General features: G+C 41.5%; 1 long non-coding RNA gene across 1 annotated transcript; it reads left to right on the top strand.

The window, feature by feature from the left end:
- Window positions 1-160: 160 nt before the first annotated feature.
- Window positions 161-16855, top strand: LOC308067615. Its single transcript, XR_013929675.1, has 3 exons — window positions 161-484; window positions 11432-11615; window positions 13138-16855. It is a non-coding gene; the product is annotated as an uncharacterized lncRNA (long non-coding RNA).
- Window positions 16856-21522: the final 4667 nt, after the last annotated feature.

Raw genomic sequence — 21522 nt, 5'->3', positions numbered from 1 at the left:
CTGGCCCGGCCCCTTCTCCCCGCCCCTCTCCCGCAACTTTCTGGGTGCTCCTCCGGCACCCATGGCAACGCGCGCGCACCCGCCCCTCCCCCGCCTCAGGGGCGGGGGGCTGGAATTAGCGGGCTGCGTGCTTCGTTCCCCTCGGCGGCGCCGGCTGCCGCGGGCGGGGACCGTCCGGGCGAGGCGGGTGGGGGGCGCCGCCCGCGCTGCGGGAGCCCTCCGGGCGGTGGGAGGAAGCCCCGGGTCGCGCCGCCTGCGGGGCGAGCGGCGGGCAGCCCGGCGGGGAGCGGCGGGCGGGGGCTCTGGGTTCCGCCACCTGTCTCTAGCAGATGCGTGCCAAGAGGGGCTTCTGTGGAGGGACATGGCGCTTATCTGGCCCCCGCTCGTCGTAGCTTGCGCTGTGACGAACCTGTGGTGTTCGGGACCACAAAGTGAATGACCCGTTTCATGAAACAGCAGTTAGTTCCAGGCTGTCCCAAAGCAGGTGGGTTTTTTTTTTTAACTAAAATTTGGTATTTACGTTAATTAAATGGTTATTGTTAGCCAGCAAGAACGGTTCTGGGAGCTTCCTCCAACAGCACAGGCATCGGGTCTGTGCTCCTTCTGGGAGTTCCAGGAATGCTGTGTGTGTGAGGAAGCACATGTAGACAAAATGGGATTAACTCATCTGATCTTCTTTTCAATACCACATTTGGTCTACAATGGAAGGCCTTTCAGGTGATTCCTTCTGCATGTGTGTTCTTGTGCTTCAGAACATACAACGCTTCATATCTGGCATTGTTTCTAATAGTGTCATGCTATAATCAAACATCCTAGGCTACAAGAGCAAATCTTCACAAATAAAATACCATTAATCCTCTGTTTTCCCATCTTCATGCAAATACGGGTTTTTTTCTTATGTTTATGAGTTAGATCTGCTATAGTGAGATGCAGCAGCACAGTACTCAGGGTGCTCTGGTACATACTGCATGCGAAATTGCTTTAGATTCATGCTGAAGGCTGCCCAGTTGTTTCAAGTCTGAAAGGGATTACTCAAGCTGGAGAACCAAAGGGAAGCGTTAGTGTTGACCTTGTTGCTTGCTTGCATACACATAGCTACCGAAATTGATGTGCCTCAACTGTTCAAGCTCCAGGGGCTCCTAGGCTCTGATGAGCCTTTGACTTCCTGATTAATGTTAAAGCGGGAAAACAACTACCTGTTAGAAGAATGGCACACCACAGTCTTGTCTCTTTCATTCGCTTTGTAGCTGCTGAGAGAGGAAAAGTAACTCTGAAAGCTCTTGCCTACCAAAAAAAAGGTAGTAGAGAAGAGTATAAGTCAGTTTATGTCCCTTTATTTCTCTCCATGGCCAAGCAGGAAATCTCACAGCTGAACCCAGAAAGATGAAAGCCATCCCTGGCTGAAAGAACTTACAGGCTAATGAGAAGCAGAGGCATGGGAAGCTGGATAAAGGCAACTGAAGCTCTTTAGATCAGGACTGTTTTTTTCATTGGAAGACCTTGTAAGCTCCATTGAAGTGGTTGGTTGACCACCTGGGTAGAGATGCCACTACATAGTTAGATGCCACTGCATACCCTGTCAGCTGTCATAATGCCTGAAATCTAATTCTTCATGTGACTTTTTATTGCCTCTTTTCTGGGACTAAAGCCTCCCCTTCCACTCTGAGTGTCAACATGAACTTCAAGTCTGCCACGCCCTTGTTCTGTGTAAGAGTTGCGGTGCTGACACGACTGCAGTTTTCTGTATGAACATTTTGTCTAGCAATAGAAGGATAGTGACACTGGAAGGGATTGCAGAGATTTAGGGTTTTTTACAGTATCCACTCACTCTAAGTTTATAATATTCTTCACCAATAAGGCAGACCAGGGCCATGGCTTCAGAGAGGTTGTCCTGATGGTTGGGTCTCTCCCCACAGCTGATGGAGGTTGCTTGTGATTTCTGTATTTACCAGGTTTATTCTCTTACCTGCTTTTTACACTGAAGACATTTTCAAAGCCATGGTACTCCTGATCTGAAGAGTTACTGATATTAAGACATGCAATGACATGTTTGTAATTGAGGCAAATTTAGGTCTGGAGGTGAAGCTTTGATTCACGGATATTCCATATTTGTGTCTACAGGTTGTTTACACAAAGACCATGGAAGTGAAGCATTTTTAGAGGCCCTGAGTTTCACATGTGAGGGATTTTCATTAATTCTGTCAGGTCATATGAACATCACATGGCTCAAACCAAAGCACATGGGTAGTTACAGCAATGCAAGTATAATATTGCCTTTTTTGACAAAGGGGTTTTTTTTTTCCCTTTTCTGGCTGTTAAAAAGTTGTGTGGTTTAGAGGTAACAGTTAGTGACTATAGAAACCCTGGGGCCATCCCTATGAGGAACTGAAAGCAGGAAGCAACAAAGAAAGAAGCGATGAAATCTTTTGTGAATCCTTCACAAAAAAAGAAATCTGTACCCATGAAAGCAGTTCTCAGCATGAGAGTGTGTCTCCCTCCCTGTGTACACAAATGAGGCAGATCAAAGTTCAGACAGTACTAATCTCCTAATCATACAAGCTTCTGATTAGCATTTTTAATCAGTCTGGTGATTACAAGGCAGCCTCAAAATTGTTCTTGAATACTAAACTTTCAGAACAGAATTCCAAATCACTGTTATTTTGGTGTTTCCTGTGAAAATGTGTCAGGTAACCAGGTAACTAGGATGTCTCAAAGTGAAGCGGTGCACTGCAGAACTCAGCTCTCAGTTACCTCTCCCCCAACAGCAGGCAGGACCTGCGTCTGGAGGTTCTGTTTGAGTACGTTCAAGCCATTCACACAGAGGTGAATCTGTGTGACATCCATGCTGTGTATGAAAGAGTGGTGATACAATGTCCAAGGCAAAAAAGAAGCAAATGCTTTCTGCATAAGGTGGCATTAGAGAAATTTACTTCCATTTTTTAAATCTTAAATTATTGCTATCTCTTACTGCAACCAGAACAACTGTATGTAAATTCAATGGATCTTTTCATTAATTGTCTAAAAAAAAAAAAAAAAAAAAAAAAGAAGAAGAAGAAAAAATGGAAAGAGTAAGACACACATGGTTTTCTCGGTGATGCCTTCACAGTGAGTGGTTTGGTGATACTCTGAATGTTCTCTTTTTTTTTCACTCCAATTAGAACAACACGTTTTCTGGACTAGGGCTAGGAATTCTCCTGAAAGAATTATGCTTTGGAAATTAGAGGTATTTGGGAAATATCATCAAAACAAAGTGTTGAGGAAGAAAATATTAAATAGCACTTACTGTCTTAACCTAAGCCAGACATGAGAAACAAACTTTCTTTCTTGTTGCTGTGCTTATCATTGTGATTATTTAACTTTTGTGTATGTCTCACACTAAAACATCTCACTAGAAGCACAGACTAACACTAGTTTCATCTAGTACTGCCAAATTTGCTTGGGTTTCATCTCAGGTACATTAGTATCTTGAACTGATTAACAGCTGAAGGGCTTTGAATTAGGGGAGTGTCTCATAGGAGAGTCATGAAAGCAGCTCATCTGGGAAGAAAATATTGATGCTGCTGAGAGTCAAAGGAGAAGTATAACGTTTGGATTAATTCTCTATGGCATCCTCTAAAAGGACCAGGAAAAGCAGCAGCAGCAGGCCATATCCCAGCAGGATAACTGGGAACTGAGACCCTGTTAGTTGACCATGAAGACTGTTCCAGCACAGAAGAGCTGAGAGGGCATCAGCTGCGAAGACCTGGGGATTAGGAGGTGATAGACAGGCACCCAACCAGCCCTAGGAGTCTGTTCAAGTCCAGTTTTTCCAACTGATATAACCAGCATCCCAGTATCAATCCCCCTGTCTGCAAGATAGAGTATCAAAGAAAAGCCAACAACGTTCACTCCAGAAAACCCAGAAAATCTCCCATAAGCCATAAAAACTCAACTGAGAGGAAAGGCATTGGTGAGGGAGGAGACTGGGATCCTGCTTTTGCTATTTCGTCAAGATGGTTCATACAAGGAAGCCATGGAGAGAACCTTAGCTTGGTGCTGTCCATAATCACCTGCCTGCCAAGAAGGGGGCAATCTAGTGCTTACTTAGGACCCAGTCCCTGGAAAAGGAGCAGACATAAATATGACTTGAGAATAGAAGCTTGCAAAAAAACCAAATATTAGCACATCAGTATTTAAATGTTGACCTGCAAATCAGGCTATCAGATCTCCTTAAGTATATGCCGGGGTGGCTCTTTTAAGCATTGGTAAAAGGTGCTTTGCTGAACCATACCTGAAATTTAGAAAGCAGATCCATTGTTGGCATCAGTACTGAGGGATTCTGCCAGAGTCTCTGTGATGGGTAAACCCTGAACTGAGACCACTGGATTTACAGAGAAGCTCCAACTTAGGACCCATCACAGGACTCACTCTTGTGCTAAGATCCTCAATGTCTTTCTACTCATTCTCAGATTTTTATCTCACATTCATTTTCCAGTTCTAGTGGACAGTTGCCAGCTGTGTTATCATAGTGTGCTTTTGCATGCTTCAAAGGCAGAAGTTTTCCTTAATACAGTTATTTTTGTAGTTTAACTCAGACCTTTGTTTTGCTTCCAAAGCTATGAATAACTCAACTCTGAACTGGAATTTAAATGCTATGAAGAAGTTGTCATTCTCACAATGAAATATGGAACCACATCTTCCTTTAACTTACCCAACTACTCCCTTGTGTTCTATATCTTGCAGTCTTCCTAATGCTGATTTCTCTTTAATAATCTTGGGTAATGCTACTTTCTATTTCTGATAAGCATCTGTGGTTACTTCCCCCATTCAACACTTAGCTAGCAGCCACACACTCACCCAGGACCCTACTTGGGAGTTTAATGATAATAACTTAATGATAATGGATTCTCCCACAGTATGCAGGAACACTACAAGCAAGAGTTCCTCATATCCTGCATGCCATAAACAGCCTCACATAAGCCCAGGAAGGAGGTCAGGCTGCTACTTATAATCTTCTTGCTATACAATAAGAATAAAAGGTACCAACCAGATCTGGGCTCTTGATGTGATCTACTTTAAGCTACAATAAAATAAGATCAGTTGATTCCTAATGTCCCATGTGTGCTGTTAACACATTTTAATTTAGGTGCACTGTCTCTATTCTTTCTCTAAGCCCACCAAAATGTCTTCTTGCAGGGCAGAATGAGAGACATTATGCAGACCAGTAGGATTCAATGTCATCTTCTTCTGCCCATAAGATTTCAATCTGTATCTATCTAAAAAGGGGAGTTTCTTAGAAGAACCTCAGTATTTGTCTCCTTAAATCAGTATTGTCTAAGCCCTGCGAACTCATTGCAGCATCTATGTTTAACACCCACTAGATTTCTCAGAGATATGTGCATCTGCTTAAATGCTTGCCAGATTTGAAGAACTCATGCACATGCATAAAGCCATACTGAAATGGGGTTAAATTAGAGGACTCTGTTACACAGCATATCCTCCCCTACACACATACCATTTCTGTCTTTCTCAGTTTCTCAAGCTTGCTATCTCCACTGAATCCCAGCTTCAGCTGATTTTACTGGGTTTACATTTTGCCACTGATTTTCTGTTCTTCTCTGCCCTCAGTTACTTCCTCTTCTGCCTACTTCCCTGCTTCCCCTATTCTTTGCCTCTGTTTGCTTCACATGACTTTGTTCCCCACCTCTTGATCTTCTAGGCTCAGTGTAAATTTTTCATTCATTCCACTCTTTGTAAATGGAATTCCCTCCTCCTTTTCAAATCTCCTTTTAAATCTACACATGGGTTTGAGCTTAGTATTGACTCTAAGCCTTTTTCTTAAAAGCCTGAGGAAATTTGACTGTGCTTACCCATAACTATGAGGAACGAGGTTAGCTGACATAATGCTAAATGTGAGGGATTCTGGCTGGTCAAAGCTCTGCAGATTAACTGTAGCACTCTCTTCCACTACTATACAACACCTTTGTTTGTTCTCCATAATCTTGTTCTTCTTCCAGATAAAGAATCTAAATTCAGTTTTGTAAAATGCTCTCCATTTGTTTTCCTTCTAGAAGGTTTTTGTGTGTCTGTGAAATAAGTGAAATTCAAAACAGCTACTGAGCACGCATCTTCACACACCTTAATCAACCACACTCCTGTTCAGCTTTCATACCCACTGGGATGTTTCCAAAACCCTTTGCTAAGTCCCTCAAAATGAGAAGGATCATTAACTAAGCAAACATTGGTTCATTACAGTGAGAAAAATATTCAACAGCTATGTGTTGTTAGCCCAAACCACAGGCTGCTGTGATCTTATGAATACACAGGAGGAAGCTGTGGCGCATTCTCACACACAGAAATCCTCAGATGGTGTCAGTGCTTGAAAGCCTGGGGGCCAAAGAAGTTCAATCAAAGTCCTGTTGGGGTAGCTGAGAGATTCAATAGGGCAGCTCCTTTCCCTCATTAGATTAGTCCATCAAAATCACCAAGAAAAGAACAAGCATTCATCCTTAGTGACTGTGGAAAAAACAAACTGCAGGCTCCAAATGCTATATAAGCAAGTGCAGAAATGTATGTCCTTGAAACAACAATATTGAAAATGCAAGAACTGTCTTTATTCAGAGGCTTGTAGAACATGCTTGAAGGAACCCAGAGAGGTCATCCTGTTCATTCCCTTTTTCTAAGGCAGTATCAGCTCTCCCTGATGTTGAGTGGGCTTGCTCTGAAACTTAATATCCATCTTGATACTGAAATTGCTGTTTGACTGCCTAGCAAAGCTTTTAAAATAAAATGATGGTGAATAACATTAAGAAAATTCACTTGTCCTACTTTGGCTGGCATCTTTTTTTAACACTGTTAGTGAGCAGAGCTTGGAGAGTTCTGGGAATTTCCCCCCCTCATCTGACCACAGATTTTCAAACCCAAAAATTTATTCTATTGAAAACCTACCATGTTAAAGCTAAGAGGAATTGTAGCTGTCAATCAGAGATCAGGAAGAAGGGGAATTCTTGCCATTTATTTCTGTAAAGCTAGCAGAGATCACGGTTTTTTATAGACAGTAGGAAGAAAACAACCTTGCACTGGGAAGATAAATTCAGTGGATAGAATCATGTAAAATGATAGTCTAGTGTAGAGGAATGAAGGTGGGTTAGTTATCATTGATAACATACATCTGTGGGCTGGCTTCAGGGGCGGTGGGTTGGCTGATGTAGATAAGGGGCAGCTGTGGCTGGTGTGGTTCAGTGGTGGGACAGCCAACGGAGAGAGAGCAGCCGAGGAAGAGAAAGGAGGAAGAAGTAGTGACAACCTATGCCTGGGATGAGGAGAGACTAGGAAAAGGCAGCAGAGGGACTGGCATGAAGAGTATGCTGGTATGAGCTGGTAAAAGACCTTGTTGCAGCTGGTTAGTTTGGAGAGTGCTGCGACAGTCTAGAGGAAATGGCAATCAGAGAAATCAAGTGAGCAGGAACAGTGCTCAATGGAGTGTTTTCTATGAGGAATTTAGGTCATTTATTTCATTGCTGTTTCATGTTGTCTCCTGTGGAAGGGATAAGGAAGGAGGGTTAATTTGCTCCTTGTTATAATCAGACAAGAGAGGGGAATACAGAGAAGGCTGGTTCAGAGTCCAGGTTCAGAACAGCAAGGGGAAAGGTGTTCGTCTAAGAAGGCATTTAAGGGAAGGAAGGGAGAGCTTTGGTACACAAGAACAGGGAGATGGTTCTAAGCAAGTAGGCTAGGCACAGCCATCTGTGGAAGCAGACAAAGGGAACCTTAATCAAAGTGGGTTGTAAGGGCGAGTGAAATGAGCTAAAATGGGGAAATGAGTACCACTACATCCACTTTGAAGACCAAGTCTTGTACTTCTAATTTGAAAAGGGTCAGTGTAGCAGGGGAGAGAGACATCGCTGTAGCTGCAGTACTTTAAGAAGAACATCCTCCATAAAAGCTCCCTTTAAGTTTACAAAACCTGCCACATCTGCAGCACAGCCTCCTCCAAACCCACATAACTGATGTCCGTTACTGTTAATGGAAAGTCATGGTCAAAGCAAACATCGGTGTATTTTCAAGCATTAGCAGGAACACTTTTTACAGTATTTCCATGTTAACTTCCCAACAGACTTCACAGTAAAACACTAAGACCATTAGTATTTATTGCGATTTTAACAAGAAATGTTTATCACTGGCAAATAATAAATAGAGCGCTCCTACAAATTAACAACTTTGCTATTCCTAACTCTTTGCAGAGGTTAGCAGCAGGCTATTTCAGCTAGCCTTGGTCATAAGTATGCTCAGCAGTCTCTCAGCACCAGGATAGCACAGGCTCAGCACAGCTCCTCTCAGCTGGCTGCTCTTTTCACCTTGTAGTAGAACAGCAAAGGTAGTACTACCCCATGGTCCAATTTAATAGCAGCTATTGTGGGTGTCACCTACCTGTCATGGCTGACTCACCCCACCATCTTTTTGTTGTTTTCATTTAAATATTTAAACACTCAAATATTCCAGCCACTTTACATTTCACCTCCTCAGAAAGAAGCAGTGTTTCAGAGGTGTTACCATGGAAACAATGGAGTGAGGAGGCAGCTAAACATGAAAGTAAGTCATCCAACAGTAAATCCAGAGACATGCTTTGGGGTAACTTGAAATTTAAAAATGTATAATTAATTGGGATGCTGCTGAGCATGTGTTTGTACTTATTGCTTTCTTGTAAGTGACAAGGGGCCACCTTTTTGCTTGTGACAAGAAAACAGTTCCCCTGTGCAGAAGTAACTAAAGTCCTTGTTGACACAGGAGATAATGCCACTTCTTGGAGATAACCACCAGAGTTAGTTATCGGCAAGGTCAGGCAGCTGAAATGGTATTGTTAAGGGTCAGCAACACCAGCTTCCTCAAACAAATCAATCCCTACTGACAGCAGTGGGCTGTGAGCATTGGAGAGTTGTGATCCAAGATATTTGCAAAGTTTAATCAGACTACAGGAAAAAGAAGATTAGCATTAGTGGAAGTAAAAATGCAGCTAGATTTAAAATTTAGATTAAAAAAAGCTTCCAGTTATGCACATGAATACACAGAACCATTCTGCTCAGAAGTGGTATTAAATTATGCTTGTGAATAAATATAAAAGCATACCTTTGTCAATCTGTCACTATACATCATCCTGAAATACCCTAATTACCTGTCTCAAGCATGGGAAGGAGCAACTTTTGGCTATTGCCTGTGCTCACATCATAAAACATCCTGCGACTTTACACAGCCTTAGCGTTACTGAACTGTATGTTGTTTGTAGGGAAGGTAACAAAGGAAATCCAATGTTCCACGATGTGTTAGGCAAGAAAAGCTCAAAAAACCCTCCTGTAATGAAGATCATATTCACTTCACACATTAGCAAACCGACCACAGAAACATTTAGTACATTTAAATGTGCTACACAAAAAGTTCTATTCAGAACAGATTCAGAAACAGAACATTAGAGACTTGAGCTTTAGTTGGTCTTCTCTAGATGATGCTTAAAACCATTGTACCTCCACTTGTGGGCAAAGGAAGGGTCCTGGGAGATGTCTAAAACCTCTCCCTAGGGCTGGAAATTGCCTTGATGATTAAAAGAAAAATGGTTCCTAGCATCATTGGCCACTAGAAAAGTTCTGTCATTGCAGACTGGCAGTGTGGTTTAGCATCTCTAGCAAACTGACAGCTCTGGTTTGACTTGTACGCTGAACACCTGGCTGTTGGTGCCCAGGGTGGCCTATAGTATCCACTCCAGAGGTGCCTTCCTCAGGAAGGGTGCCCAGCACCTGCTCAAAGGGTCGCCCTTGGGACTAACTGAGCTTTTTACTGACTTTCAGTTTCTCAAGCGTCTTTCTTCTTGGAACAATGGTTGTCTTCTTCACATGGAAGCATTACTGGTAGAGCTTCTTGTTCAGAGACTTGCCAGTCTACTCTGTGCAGATAAACAGCTGCCACTGCACGTTAGGAGCACCCTGAGGGGAGAGAGGGCAGGCCAGGTCCTACAAGCCTGAACCACTGATTTAACCATGCACGACTAAAAGTGCCTTCCTCCTGGAGGGTTCAGCAGGGGGTCAGATGGTAAACGAGATATCCACTTAGCCTACAACTTAAGTAAACTATGAGGGAGCATGAGGGGACTGGTCTACTGAGGCGTGGGACACTGGTGAGACCTTGCTATCAGCAAACTCTGAGCAGCAGATCTTACCCATACCCAGCTGGCTTCGGAGCACATGGAACTGAACAGCCAGGCCAATTCACAACAGGCTGACAGAGCATCAGGGCATCAGACAGGCTGTAATGGTCATCACAAAGTATATTCACTCCACAGCTTTTGATAAAAGATAGTTTATACAATTCTCTAGACACAAAAAAACCCAAACCAAAACGTCAGTTCTCTTTGAACTAGAATAACAGTACAGCTAATTAAACGTTTATCAGAGAAAACCGATCTACTGTCCATTTCACAATCATGTAAAAAAGGTATCAAGTTGCATTTAGTCTTGTGACTGATGAAGTCTCAGAATTAGTTATGCTGTTGGCATTGACAGTGCAAAGGAAAAGAGGGGCTGTGTTTTATGCAGTTTGTTTTTCTCACTGCTGGAAATCTATCATACTTTTCCTGCCCAAATTATCAAGATGGTTGATAAGCTGGAAATTAAATGGGTCATTGAGGTGAATGTTACATAGCAAACTATTGTGTAACTGAACTGCATTTCCTATCTTAACCTTCCAAACTAACAAATTAAATTTAAAAAAAAAAAAAAAAAGGCGGCAAGTATTCTGGAAGATTTAACTAGCCTTTATTTTATTTTCACTTTTAAAATTAACCCTAATTAATGACTTTTTAATTATATGCAAAGCAAACCCACAAAATCTCCAAAGGCTTAGCTGTGGCTTTGCCATGAAAACTGAGCGAAAGGGCACAGCTTTGTTTTTGTTGGTTTTGTCCCCCCAGAACAGATCAGAAGCTTCCAGAGCGAGGCTGCCTCCTGCTTTCCTTCTGCTCCATGGCTGGCACAGCCTACCCCACCATGTGCCACAGCTGTGTTAGCTGCCATGGCAGACGTCCTGTCATGCCACTTGTTTGAAGTAGGAATGCAGCAACCCCCAACCTTCGGGATTTGCACTGCTGCACAGTTTGTGGCAGTTAGGAAGCTAATAAGCACATACACTGCTACTCTTTCTTGAATGTTTACATCAAGTACCCTTCCTGAACAAAGACCCATTTCATCCCTTGCCTGATACCTTTCTGTTTCTCTCAGTCTTTCTATCTGAGTTGTTGCTCACTGACTCAAATGGACCCTGGACCAAGTCCTAAGAGAAGAAAAGTCTTGCAGCTCATTGTCAAGTCTCTGAGCCAGCCAGTGATCCAGAAAAAAAACCACTTAAAATCACTCACAGAACAATAATCATGCCCAGGGTCTGATACTTTTTTCCCATGTTTCAACAGGCAGATGAACAAATTAATGTGAGTAGAGCTACAGGGAACCCAGACTGGGTTTTGCTGTCACTGACACAGTGCCCCTGGCTCAGAGCTTTGTGGAGGGGATTACACTGAGTTACTTGGGACCAGACAGACAGACACTGAGCATTGGCGCACTCACCAGAGGTTTTCAGATGCTGACTTACAACAGGTAAGTATCCTAGCTGCTATTTTTCTTACTTATAGGCTGTTAAAAGGCTGTAACAAGAAAATCATTACCACAGAATCCAAAACACTGAAAATCTTTTCTTTGCCATGATAAAATATCTGGCTAGTATGAATGCTCATGATTTTTCTAGTGAATTCAAAGGTACTAAGGCATCATCATATTTTTAAAAATATAGTACTATTTAGCAAGTCAAACATTTTACAGTCTCAGACTTTACTGCGAAGTGGGCTTAGAGAGGAGGGACCTGTTTTAGCTCTAGCTCAACTGTACTTTTAAACTTCTCAGTCATACCTGGTTTGCTACCTAAGGAATTTTAAGGAAGTGAAATCAAATGTCTATCTGATTTTAGGTGATGTGCAATATTTATTCTGAAGGCTCATGCAGCTTCTTTCACTCTTGAATTATTTACAACGTGCACGCTGTCATGTCTCAATAGATCACTCTGTAACTCCATCAAGTAAAATGAAAGTAACTTGGACATTGTAAATATGTATGTGTGTGTGTGTGTATGTAGAGGCTTAGTAAGAATCAGTATTAATGATCATCCAGCAATGCAAAGGACTGAAGAATGTAATTTATTAAAGATAGGGAGAGGTTTTGCAGGTGGAAACAAATACAAAATCCACCTAGTCCAGGATGTATCTTGAGCACCAATTAGTACTGGAGCTTGCAAAACAAGGTTGAAGAAATTGAGTCTCAACAAGAGACTCCAGGTAGCTGGAAATTAGTTTAAATCCTGAAACTTAGAGGAGTTTGATCCTTCAGTAATTTTTGTTTGTTTGTTTATGACAACAAAGGTACAAAGAAACCATTCACCTTTTTTAACATCTTACTTCTCTTTGCTGAGCTAGGCCAGCTGTGCCAAAAAAAAAAAAAAAAAAAGAAAAACAAAGCATCGCCTCAAGGCAGATGCATTAGTCTGTGCATCAGTATTGGTTTCTCTGCTTCTCCAAAAGTGATTTCATAGTAGGAATTCCAGTAGGAATTAAAATACTTTCCCACAAAAGACACATAGAGAACAAGAGCTCCATGCTGCAGAATACAGATGGGACTCAGAATCACTAAAAAGGCTGATATTTTTCCTTGGTCCATACCATCACATACACACAACCAAACAGCAATAAAAAGCTCTCATTAGCCAGCAAAACACTGAAACTTTGAATGGCTCCCAGCTCCATATTACAAAATTTTTGAAGAACATAAAACCTGAGGATTCATTTGTCAGTTCAGCAACTGTTCCAGCTCTCAGCATTTGAACACTATCTGTATTTTCAATGCACCAATTGTGATCAGGACCCTGACAAGGTTATGACTAAAATGGAGCAAAGAACCTGAATCAGCACCGACAGAAATCAATAGGATTTTATTAATTTTTTTTGCTTATTAAGAATCAGATCCTTTCCTTACACCATAGCAAGCTGTAGAAAAGAGATGACATTGCAGAAAAGAGTAAGAGTAATAAATGAATTCTGCCCAATCATCATTATCCAACTATTCCTTACAGTCATTCCAGGAGGAATAGCTGCTTTGGATCAATTTGGAAACTGTTGTCTGTGGACAAGATGAGAGACATGAAAGGAAAGACTCAGCAAACCTCAGGTGATATTAACAACTGTGATGGATCCAGGCTTCTGAAATCACCATCTGACTAGATAAATTTGTACACAGGGCAACATAAAAAATCAAAGATAATATGCTTCACCAAGTCTTCCCAGTGCTCTGTTTGACAATTTTTGAGGATTGTATAACAAGACCATTTCAGAGAAGTGGGAATTAAGGAAAACTTCTGTAGAGTACTGGCAACATAATTTCTGGGTAATAATGCAGTATTAAAATTTGATTTTTTATTTGGAAAAGCCCTAACAAAACCAATAGAGTGTGTGTGGAGAGAAACTGCAGAATTTCATTCCCTTCATATATCTAAGGAATTCCCTAAACAAAGAGTCTTTCCATATCTGTAGAAAAAGATACTGCTTGTTTATACAGTAGATTTCCCTATGCACCTCTGCAATGCTTGTTTCGTATTTTATCTAAGAAAGCAAAAATTTAATAAAGGTAACATTTCAGAAATAAAGAAATAGAAATCACATTGAAACAAGCTTAGCTGTAATGAAAGGGACCAAAACAACTGCCACAGAGCTTACACAGTTGGGATAGGAAGTCGTATAATCCTGGCAAAGTTAAATGGAAAAAGGTGCTTAAACCAAACGTGATTATCACTGCAGCCACTATTGAGAATGACTTAAAAATTGATTGAATCTTTAAATGCAAAAAAAAAAAGAATAACAAAGAACAAACTAGGACACTTACAACATGAGTCTCTGTGTTAGAAGAAGCCTCAAAGGAAATGTAGCAATTCCCCTGAAAATTGGACCTCATTTATAGGATATGCCGCTAGTTAAGTTAGCAACTACAATGCATGAGAGGAACATGACTTTCCAAGTTCCATATATATAAACAGTAAGGGAGAAGGAAGTCTCTTCTGCATGCACATCAGTTTCTGCTACATTTCTCCATTCCAGCAGGAATTATTAAAAGAACAGAAAGAGAAAGATATATTTAAAAAAACTTAGAAAATCATCAGCATGCACCAATGTGTTCAGCAGTGCAGAAAACACTTGACAGTTCTCTAATTACCAGGGCACACCTAGCAAGTTAACCTTTTGTATTCACACACTGACTACCGGGCAATAGGTGATATGTGTTTGTCTACATATGTCCATGGAAATATGGTTTGTATGATTGCAAAGTGAGAACAGTGTACCATCTGTCTATCTAATACTATCCGTGCGGCAAGCACATCACTATTTTAAGTCTCAAACTCCTTGGTACCAAGGAGGCAGAAGACAAGTGTTGCCATTACCTTGTAGTTATATTTGTGATGTGTGTACATTTTGCCTGGGAGTGAAAATCCAAGACTAGTAGCCAAAAATATTTGAAGACTTATCACAGTACCAGTGCTTTGGACTTTTCATTACACCAGATGATACTTTGTTATCCCAGAAAGAGCTAAATTGTTACCCGAAACTGGCATATTCGCAAAATGCAAAATAAGAATTCTTGTCTGTTCCTATGAAGACTGAGTTAAAGAAAGGACATTAGTAAGAAGAACGGCCCAGTGGCTAAATGTCATGTGCATAAGAAGCCAGGTAAATACCCAGATCAGCCGGCACCACACCATATGCTGGGTTGCTAAGGGTATCCAGTGCCTAAAGCTAGCGAAGGAACATCTCTGCACACTGTGGTGAAGAATGGTAATCACTAGACTGTAAATAGCAAAACTAAACATGAAGATCATGTGTATGAAAGGAGTTATATATGAGAGGAGTTAATAAATTCATATAGCAATCATTCCATGAATGTGTACCATGAGGCATATTCTGTATCCATATATATGTGTATCCGCTATGAAAAATTGGTGAGTTAACTAAGCCCTGACTTCCCTTAGCAACAGAGAATATTACCCTCTCTGTTTAGAACAGTAGCTCTTTCGTGCTTTCTTACCATACAGTTTTTCAAAGTTACTTGTGGCAAGAGTGCATGTCTGCAGGAACTGCAAGAAGTCGCTGGCACTTGGTCCTGTCTCTGCAGTACTGGTTTGAGTGCTCCCTCTGCCTATGTCTTTTCTAAGAGCTGATGTTCAAATCTCAAGACAACAAATATTTCACCATCTTCCATTGTCATGCTTTTGCCTCGCGTTTGTAGAGACTCTACATATTCATCTCTCCATGAAATGTAACTCTATCCTTTTTCCCCAAAACAGTTAGATTTTTACATGACCCCACAGTTCTCAGAGTGCTTTTAGTTTACTGATTGGCAAGTGATTCTCTTCCATCTGTGCAAGCTGAAGTAGTGCTTGTACCAGCTACACTACCAGCCATTGTGCTGGTTACTTTTACTGAGAACCATTCAAAATGTTCCTCTATCTGGTAACAGATTACTGCCCATTTTCTTTGGGGTTTGCGACACTTAACAAAATCTTAGCAATTTTATCTGCCTGTTCAGCTTTACCCATTCATGAGTCAACATCATTGCTTTGGAAATATGGGGTATTTTTGTTGCTTAATCTTTTGCAGTTAAAACCACCTTAATACTTTTGCCAGATATCCATACCCTAGCTCATTATACATTTGCTAATCTTGCTTCAGTAAAGAACTTTTCTCATTTCCAGGTACCAATGTACCAATGTATTTGGAAAACTGATAGCTCATTTTCCAAGTATCAATGTTTGATTCGGAGGTATACTTGAAAGAACGACCTGGGTATGAAGAGTCAGTTGGGTTTGTACAGATATTGTGTTCATCTCACTGCTTCATTGATGTTTCACAAGAAAGTGGTGTCTGTATTGTTTGCATAGATTATTTTCTATTGCTGTCTTTTCATACTAGAAGGCTGCTTTAAGATAAGTCGTCTGTCCCCCTGTCATTCCCTTTCTTGTAGAGCAGGGTTGCAGCTCCAAAAACATTTTGGGTTCCTTGTGGCAACACTGAAGTGCTTTGAATTGCTCCCTGTACTTAGTTTTGTGAGTCTAAGTCCCAGCATGGAAATACACTACTGCAGGACACCCTCCATTGTGTCAAGGGCAGTTTTACTCTGTTGTCAATACAGAACCTGACACCTACAGCTCTCTGCTGAGTTCACGTAAGTTTTCTGAGCATTCCTAATAGATAGCCTTTACTTGACTTTGATGTGAAAGCTACCCATCCTCTCTGTGGTCCAAAATCTATCTCACTCTGTTCTCACCATTACATCACTCCTTTCTCCTCTTGATCTTAAAGAAACTGTTTACTCCCTTCTGATGTTGCGCTACTTTTGCTTGTGTATCACTGGCTGACCTCTGCAGTTAAGGCCAGTCAGATGTCTGAAAATTATTTATCTTCCATCACATCATACACATATCAAATCTCATGTTTGGAGTTGCTGCATTTTGTCTTAGTATGGTGCTTTTTTGTTTTTCATTTACTTGTAAACTCTGCAAAAGTTACTGCATATGACCCAAGATGCAGGACATTTTGCACTCTCCATCATATATTCATGTTTTCCTTTTAATTCAGTTTTTCTGTGCATTCTGTATTTGCACAAATATTGGTGTATATTTCTTGGTTTTCATGAGCAAACTAATTGTCTCAGTCTCTTCACTGCTTATTCTGTGCATTTGCAGATGAATGTGTTCACATGTACATATCTATGGCTCTTAGTAAAGTTAATGTGAGCTGTCTGGACAGTCTTAGTCAAGCACATTTGTCTTGTCCCTAAATTTCTGACGCATTCACCTTTTTAGAAGTGACAATCCAGGAGATTACTATTTTGTGATATGATGGTCTATTGTTTCTCCAGATCTTTTCTCACAAAGAAACCTTTTATTTATGTCATTTTTTGAAAGCTGAAATAGTTTTTAAAGCATCACTAGGATTTTACACAGTTTGTCTTGGTTTGATGCTCCTGTTAACACATGTAGTGGTTTCAATTGCAGCTGATGGTGTGGCCGAGCTTACTCTGATTTGCATTATATCTACGTACTAGTGCTACTAAACTGATCCTCCCTTAAGTCCACCCCTGCAGGGGTAGAAAATCTATGGTGTTTATAATCAGTTTTCTTTGATTTTTTTAAATTCTTTTCCTTTGTGCTATTCCATATTAAGAAAGACAGACATGCCAGGCCATGCAATGAGCTAGCCCTTTCTCCAGTTACTCTAGCCACTCACCTAGCACTTCCTGAAAGTAGAATTCCCTGAACTCTGAGGTATAATCATTCGACAGCTTCTCCTATACGGAACAGTGCCTATTGAAATCCACAGGTCAGTGCCCCGCTCAGTTCTATACTTCCTGCATGACCTTTGATGAGTTACTCATCCTGTCTGTACCAACATGACTAAATATTTCATTGTGGTATTTATGCCAAAAAAAGGACTGCTCCATAGTGATACAGATGCACAGGGACCATTATGAAGTCAAGAAAGTTTGCATCAGAGGAGTCACCGGTATCTTGCACCTCAAGCTGAACCAGATCCATTACAGAACAGAAAAAATCTTCCCATTGTTTCCCTCCTTCCTCCTTAAGGCTACACAGAGATCAAGCCAGTTTTGCTCTCTATTACTTTAAAGATACTTTCAAAATAAGCTTTTAATAAAACATCAGCCAGGCTTGGATGCAGTCGCTGTGTAGATAGATGCATATAAGAATGCTCCATAAAGATGGGATTGTGTGGGCTAATTTGCATGCCCTTACCTGGTTGAAGATGCTACAGAACTATTGCAGCCCTTCCCTTCCTCTTCAGTAAAAACACTTTTTCCTTGAATCATGACCATTGTGAAGTAATTACATGAAAATAACCTCTCTGCAGACAAGGTATGGGCTCCTTTCTTAGCAAGATCAATAAAGAACAACCAAGAGAAGTGACACTGTAAAGGTTTGATCAAGAATGCAAATCTACAGATGAACTGCCCTCCCAAAACAGAATCAGGAGGTTGCTCAGCAGGGTCCCTATAGCCTCAAGTACCAGACAGCTTTTGTGAGATGAGCCAGTGTTCTCTATTGTAGGCTTAGTTTTATGTGAAATAGCTGATTGGCCACATTCAAGTCATTTTCCCTGGCTGGTATGCATTTGCTGGGTTTAACCCTGAGCAACACACAGACAACTTGAGTAAAACCACGCACCAATTTGTCTTTGCAAGTCATTTCAAGTACCAGCAGGGATAAACAACGTTCAAGAACTTACCAAGCAACCAAATGAACAAGGAGCTCCCTTTCCCCTGGCAGCTTTACATGTCTTTAAGCTAACTTAAATATTATGGTAAAACTCAGAGTTTGGGGACTTTCATGGGATTTGTAGCAATCTTGGAAGACTCACAGCCTGATGGGATGAGGAATGGTTCATACCCAGCCAGTCAGATAATCATGACCCACGTGGGAAGTAATTTCATCAACCAGCCAAGCAGAACTCAGCAGAAGTTACAATTTTTTTTCTTGGAAGGAAAAGCAATTCTGTTTTATGCAACATTTTCTTAGGTGTGCAAGGGAGGACAAAAGGAAGTGAAAATGTAGTAGCTTTTGGTGACATTTAGCTTGTATGTCACATTTTTTCTAAACTGAGTAGCAAACATGATCCCATCTGAAGATGTTAACACCGTTAACCAGACCTACCTTTCTCTATCTTGTTACTCGTAGTTTGCCTGAATTCAAGCAGGATTTGTGCCTTAATGCACATGCCCATCCAGTCTGATTTATGAGGTAGGAGTTAAAGTACCTCCAAGTCCATGTCCAAGGATTTGCTGGCCCTTATCCATTACAGAGATAAAGCTACTACCGAAATGAAAGCTCAAGTCAGTTAACAGTGTACAGAAGTACCTTGCACAAGTGAATAGCACGTGACACTTGTTTGCTCAGTGATACACAATGACATTAATGTTGCTTAAAATGCTGGCATTACGTCCAGGTGTTTGGCTCAGGGATCATGTAAGTCATGACACAGTTAAATTGGACTGAGAAGAGATGAGGAGTTTTAGACGGGAGAACAAGTCTCAGCTGGCAGATAAACAGGAGTCTGCCAGAAGTGCGGAATGATGAGACATTGAACTGTACAGACGCCCACCAAGAAGCCAAATGGGTGCATTGGGGAGATACTGCACATGGATCATAGGGACACTGTTAGAATAAGAGCCACAAAATAAAGAGCATGTCACTTTTCCTGAGAGATGTATATTCACGTGGCTCTTTTTAATGGTAATTTGCTACTGACAATAGCTTTTTCATATGTTCCAGACAGTTGTTTCACTGAGACCATCAGCAGTAAAGAATCTTTGTCCTTCATTAACTTCTCATGCAAGCATTAATTAGCCCACAGTTTCTGGTAATAATAGCCTTATGAAACTGATGTCTGAATGTACCAATAACCTCTGCAGTGAGCTGTGCCATCCATCACCAAATCCAGGAAAGTAACTGGGGAAGGATATACTCCTAGAGAGTTTCTACCAAGATCCCTTTTCCTCCTTCGCAGGGCAGTTGGAAAGGGATTGAGGAAGCATATTTTCATTTTCCAGGCTCACCTTTTCCTTCAGCAGCTTTTAATCACTATGAAGCTTAGTTATTAATGTCTCTGAAGTCAGACTCCAGCCATTTAGTGTATATTGCTATGAAGTTCTTTTTGAAACAGCACCAAGCACAAAAGGTACACTGTCCCCTCCTGCCTGTTTCTGTTACTGCTGTTGTTCTATGGTGACTGTGCTGGAGCCCATGGTGTTGGGCACTATTAAACACTCAGAGCTGCATGCCCCTAGGAGCTAGAACAAGACAGTTGGTGAGGTATATGCAGGGAGCAAAGTACAGGGACCAAGGAAGCAGCATTAGTCAGTATGACAAGCACTGATTCTAGCAGATGAGCAGTCCCAACCCCTCAATTGATTACTGATGGCCCTGGTCCTTGGAAGATGCTCTGTGTGCCTGGATCACTGCATCTACAAGGTGGCCACTGAGGCTGCTGAAGACCTGTGCAGACATTGTGGTCTTCCCACAGGAAGCACCTTTCAAGACTGGGTCTCTGAATGCAAAAAAATGCAGAAAATCTCCCCAGTCTCCCCATGACCTTTAAATGGCACATTGTTTGTCGTGTAGCTGAAGGAGATATTTCCTTGGAGTGAGGTGGGGAGAGTGCTAACGGTGTTTATTTTCTGTGACCACACATGCGGGTAGGTTTCTTAGCCCACAGCATCAGTTTTCCAGCAGTCCCCCAGGCCTCAAGCCATCCCTCCTGTATTCAGAAAACCTGCCAGCATGCAGGTTCTAGAAAGAGGAGTCCAGCAGAGTGTTCAGCAAACTAATCCTTCCCACCTGTGGGTATCATTTATATTACAGTGGCTGTTAGATGCCCTAAGCTTAGAAGAGCACCCCCTTATGCTCTGAACTGTGGATTTATGTGTGATCCTTTGTGTCAGCTCTCCTATTTCTAAAACACTCATCAGATCACAAGTTAAAAATACCTGAAGTACCACTGCCTGTCTAATCGTCTGTATGAGAAACGAGTTCTCTGTTAGCAGCACGCAACAATGAAATCTACAGTGTCCCTATTTCAGTGTGCCTCCTGGTTTTCTGTGATACACACACTAATGAACTGTAACCTGGGAAACCAGTGAAAGTCAGTTGGCTTAATGCATGTGAGAAGTTTGGCTAGATTTAAGGTGTTTTTCAGAAAGGAAACTGAAGAGATCTTCATCCCCCACAACCTCGTGGTCTTTGGACTGTTCCTTTAGACCAGCAAAGTTTCTTGAAACTCACGGAGCTAGTTTTATTTTTTTTTCTACCTGTAACGAAACAACAACAGGTTTCTGGAAGTGGAAGAAACTCTACTTACCAAAATAACTTGTGAGAAGTGGGAAGAATGTATTTGCAAGACTGGGGTAAATAATACTTTACACTTTGAGAACAGGATCATGCAGAGGTTTCTACACACTGCACATGTATCAGTTAAACCTCATACCCAATTAACACTACCCTTACCTTATACAGGTAGCTGAATGACAGGGAGGGTAGAAGAGGGCAGGACGTCCACTGAAACTCACATAATGAACTAGACTTGGACTAAAACCAAAAGTCTTCAATCTCTCCTTCTGGCCCTCTGTCCATAAAAATGCTGCCCTCCTCCTGCAGCACTTCAGTTGCACTTCTCCACAAACACTTCTGCCCACTCAGCCCTCTCCCACCTTTGTTGTACTCAACATAGCTGCTTTCTGTGGGAAAAGCTGCCCAGAAGCAGCTCTCTTTTGGGCAAACTCTTCTTCTACTGGCTCATTCCAGCAGTCAGTTGGAGAAGAAAAGAAAGGGGTAACGGGTGCTGGCAGAGGCAGGGAAGTGCAAGGGCTTTCCTGTGACAACTCCCACAAAACATCTACTGTC

The sequence above is a fragment of the Falco punctatus genome (genome assembly GCF_963210335.1).
Source record: "Falco punctatus genome assembly, chromosome: 7".
Lineage (NCBI taxonomy): Eukaryota > Metazoa > Chordata > Aves > Falconiformes > Falconidae > Falco > Falco punctatus.
Note: the sequence above shows the minus strand (reverse complement) of the source record. Positions and strands in the feature narration are given on the sequence as shown.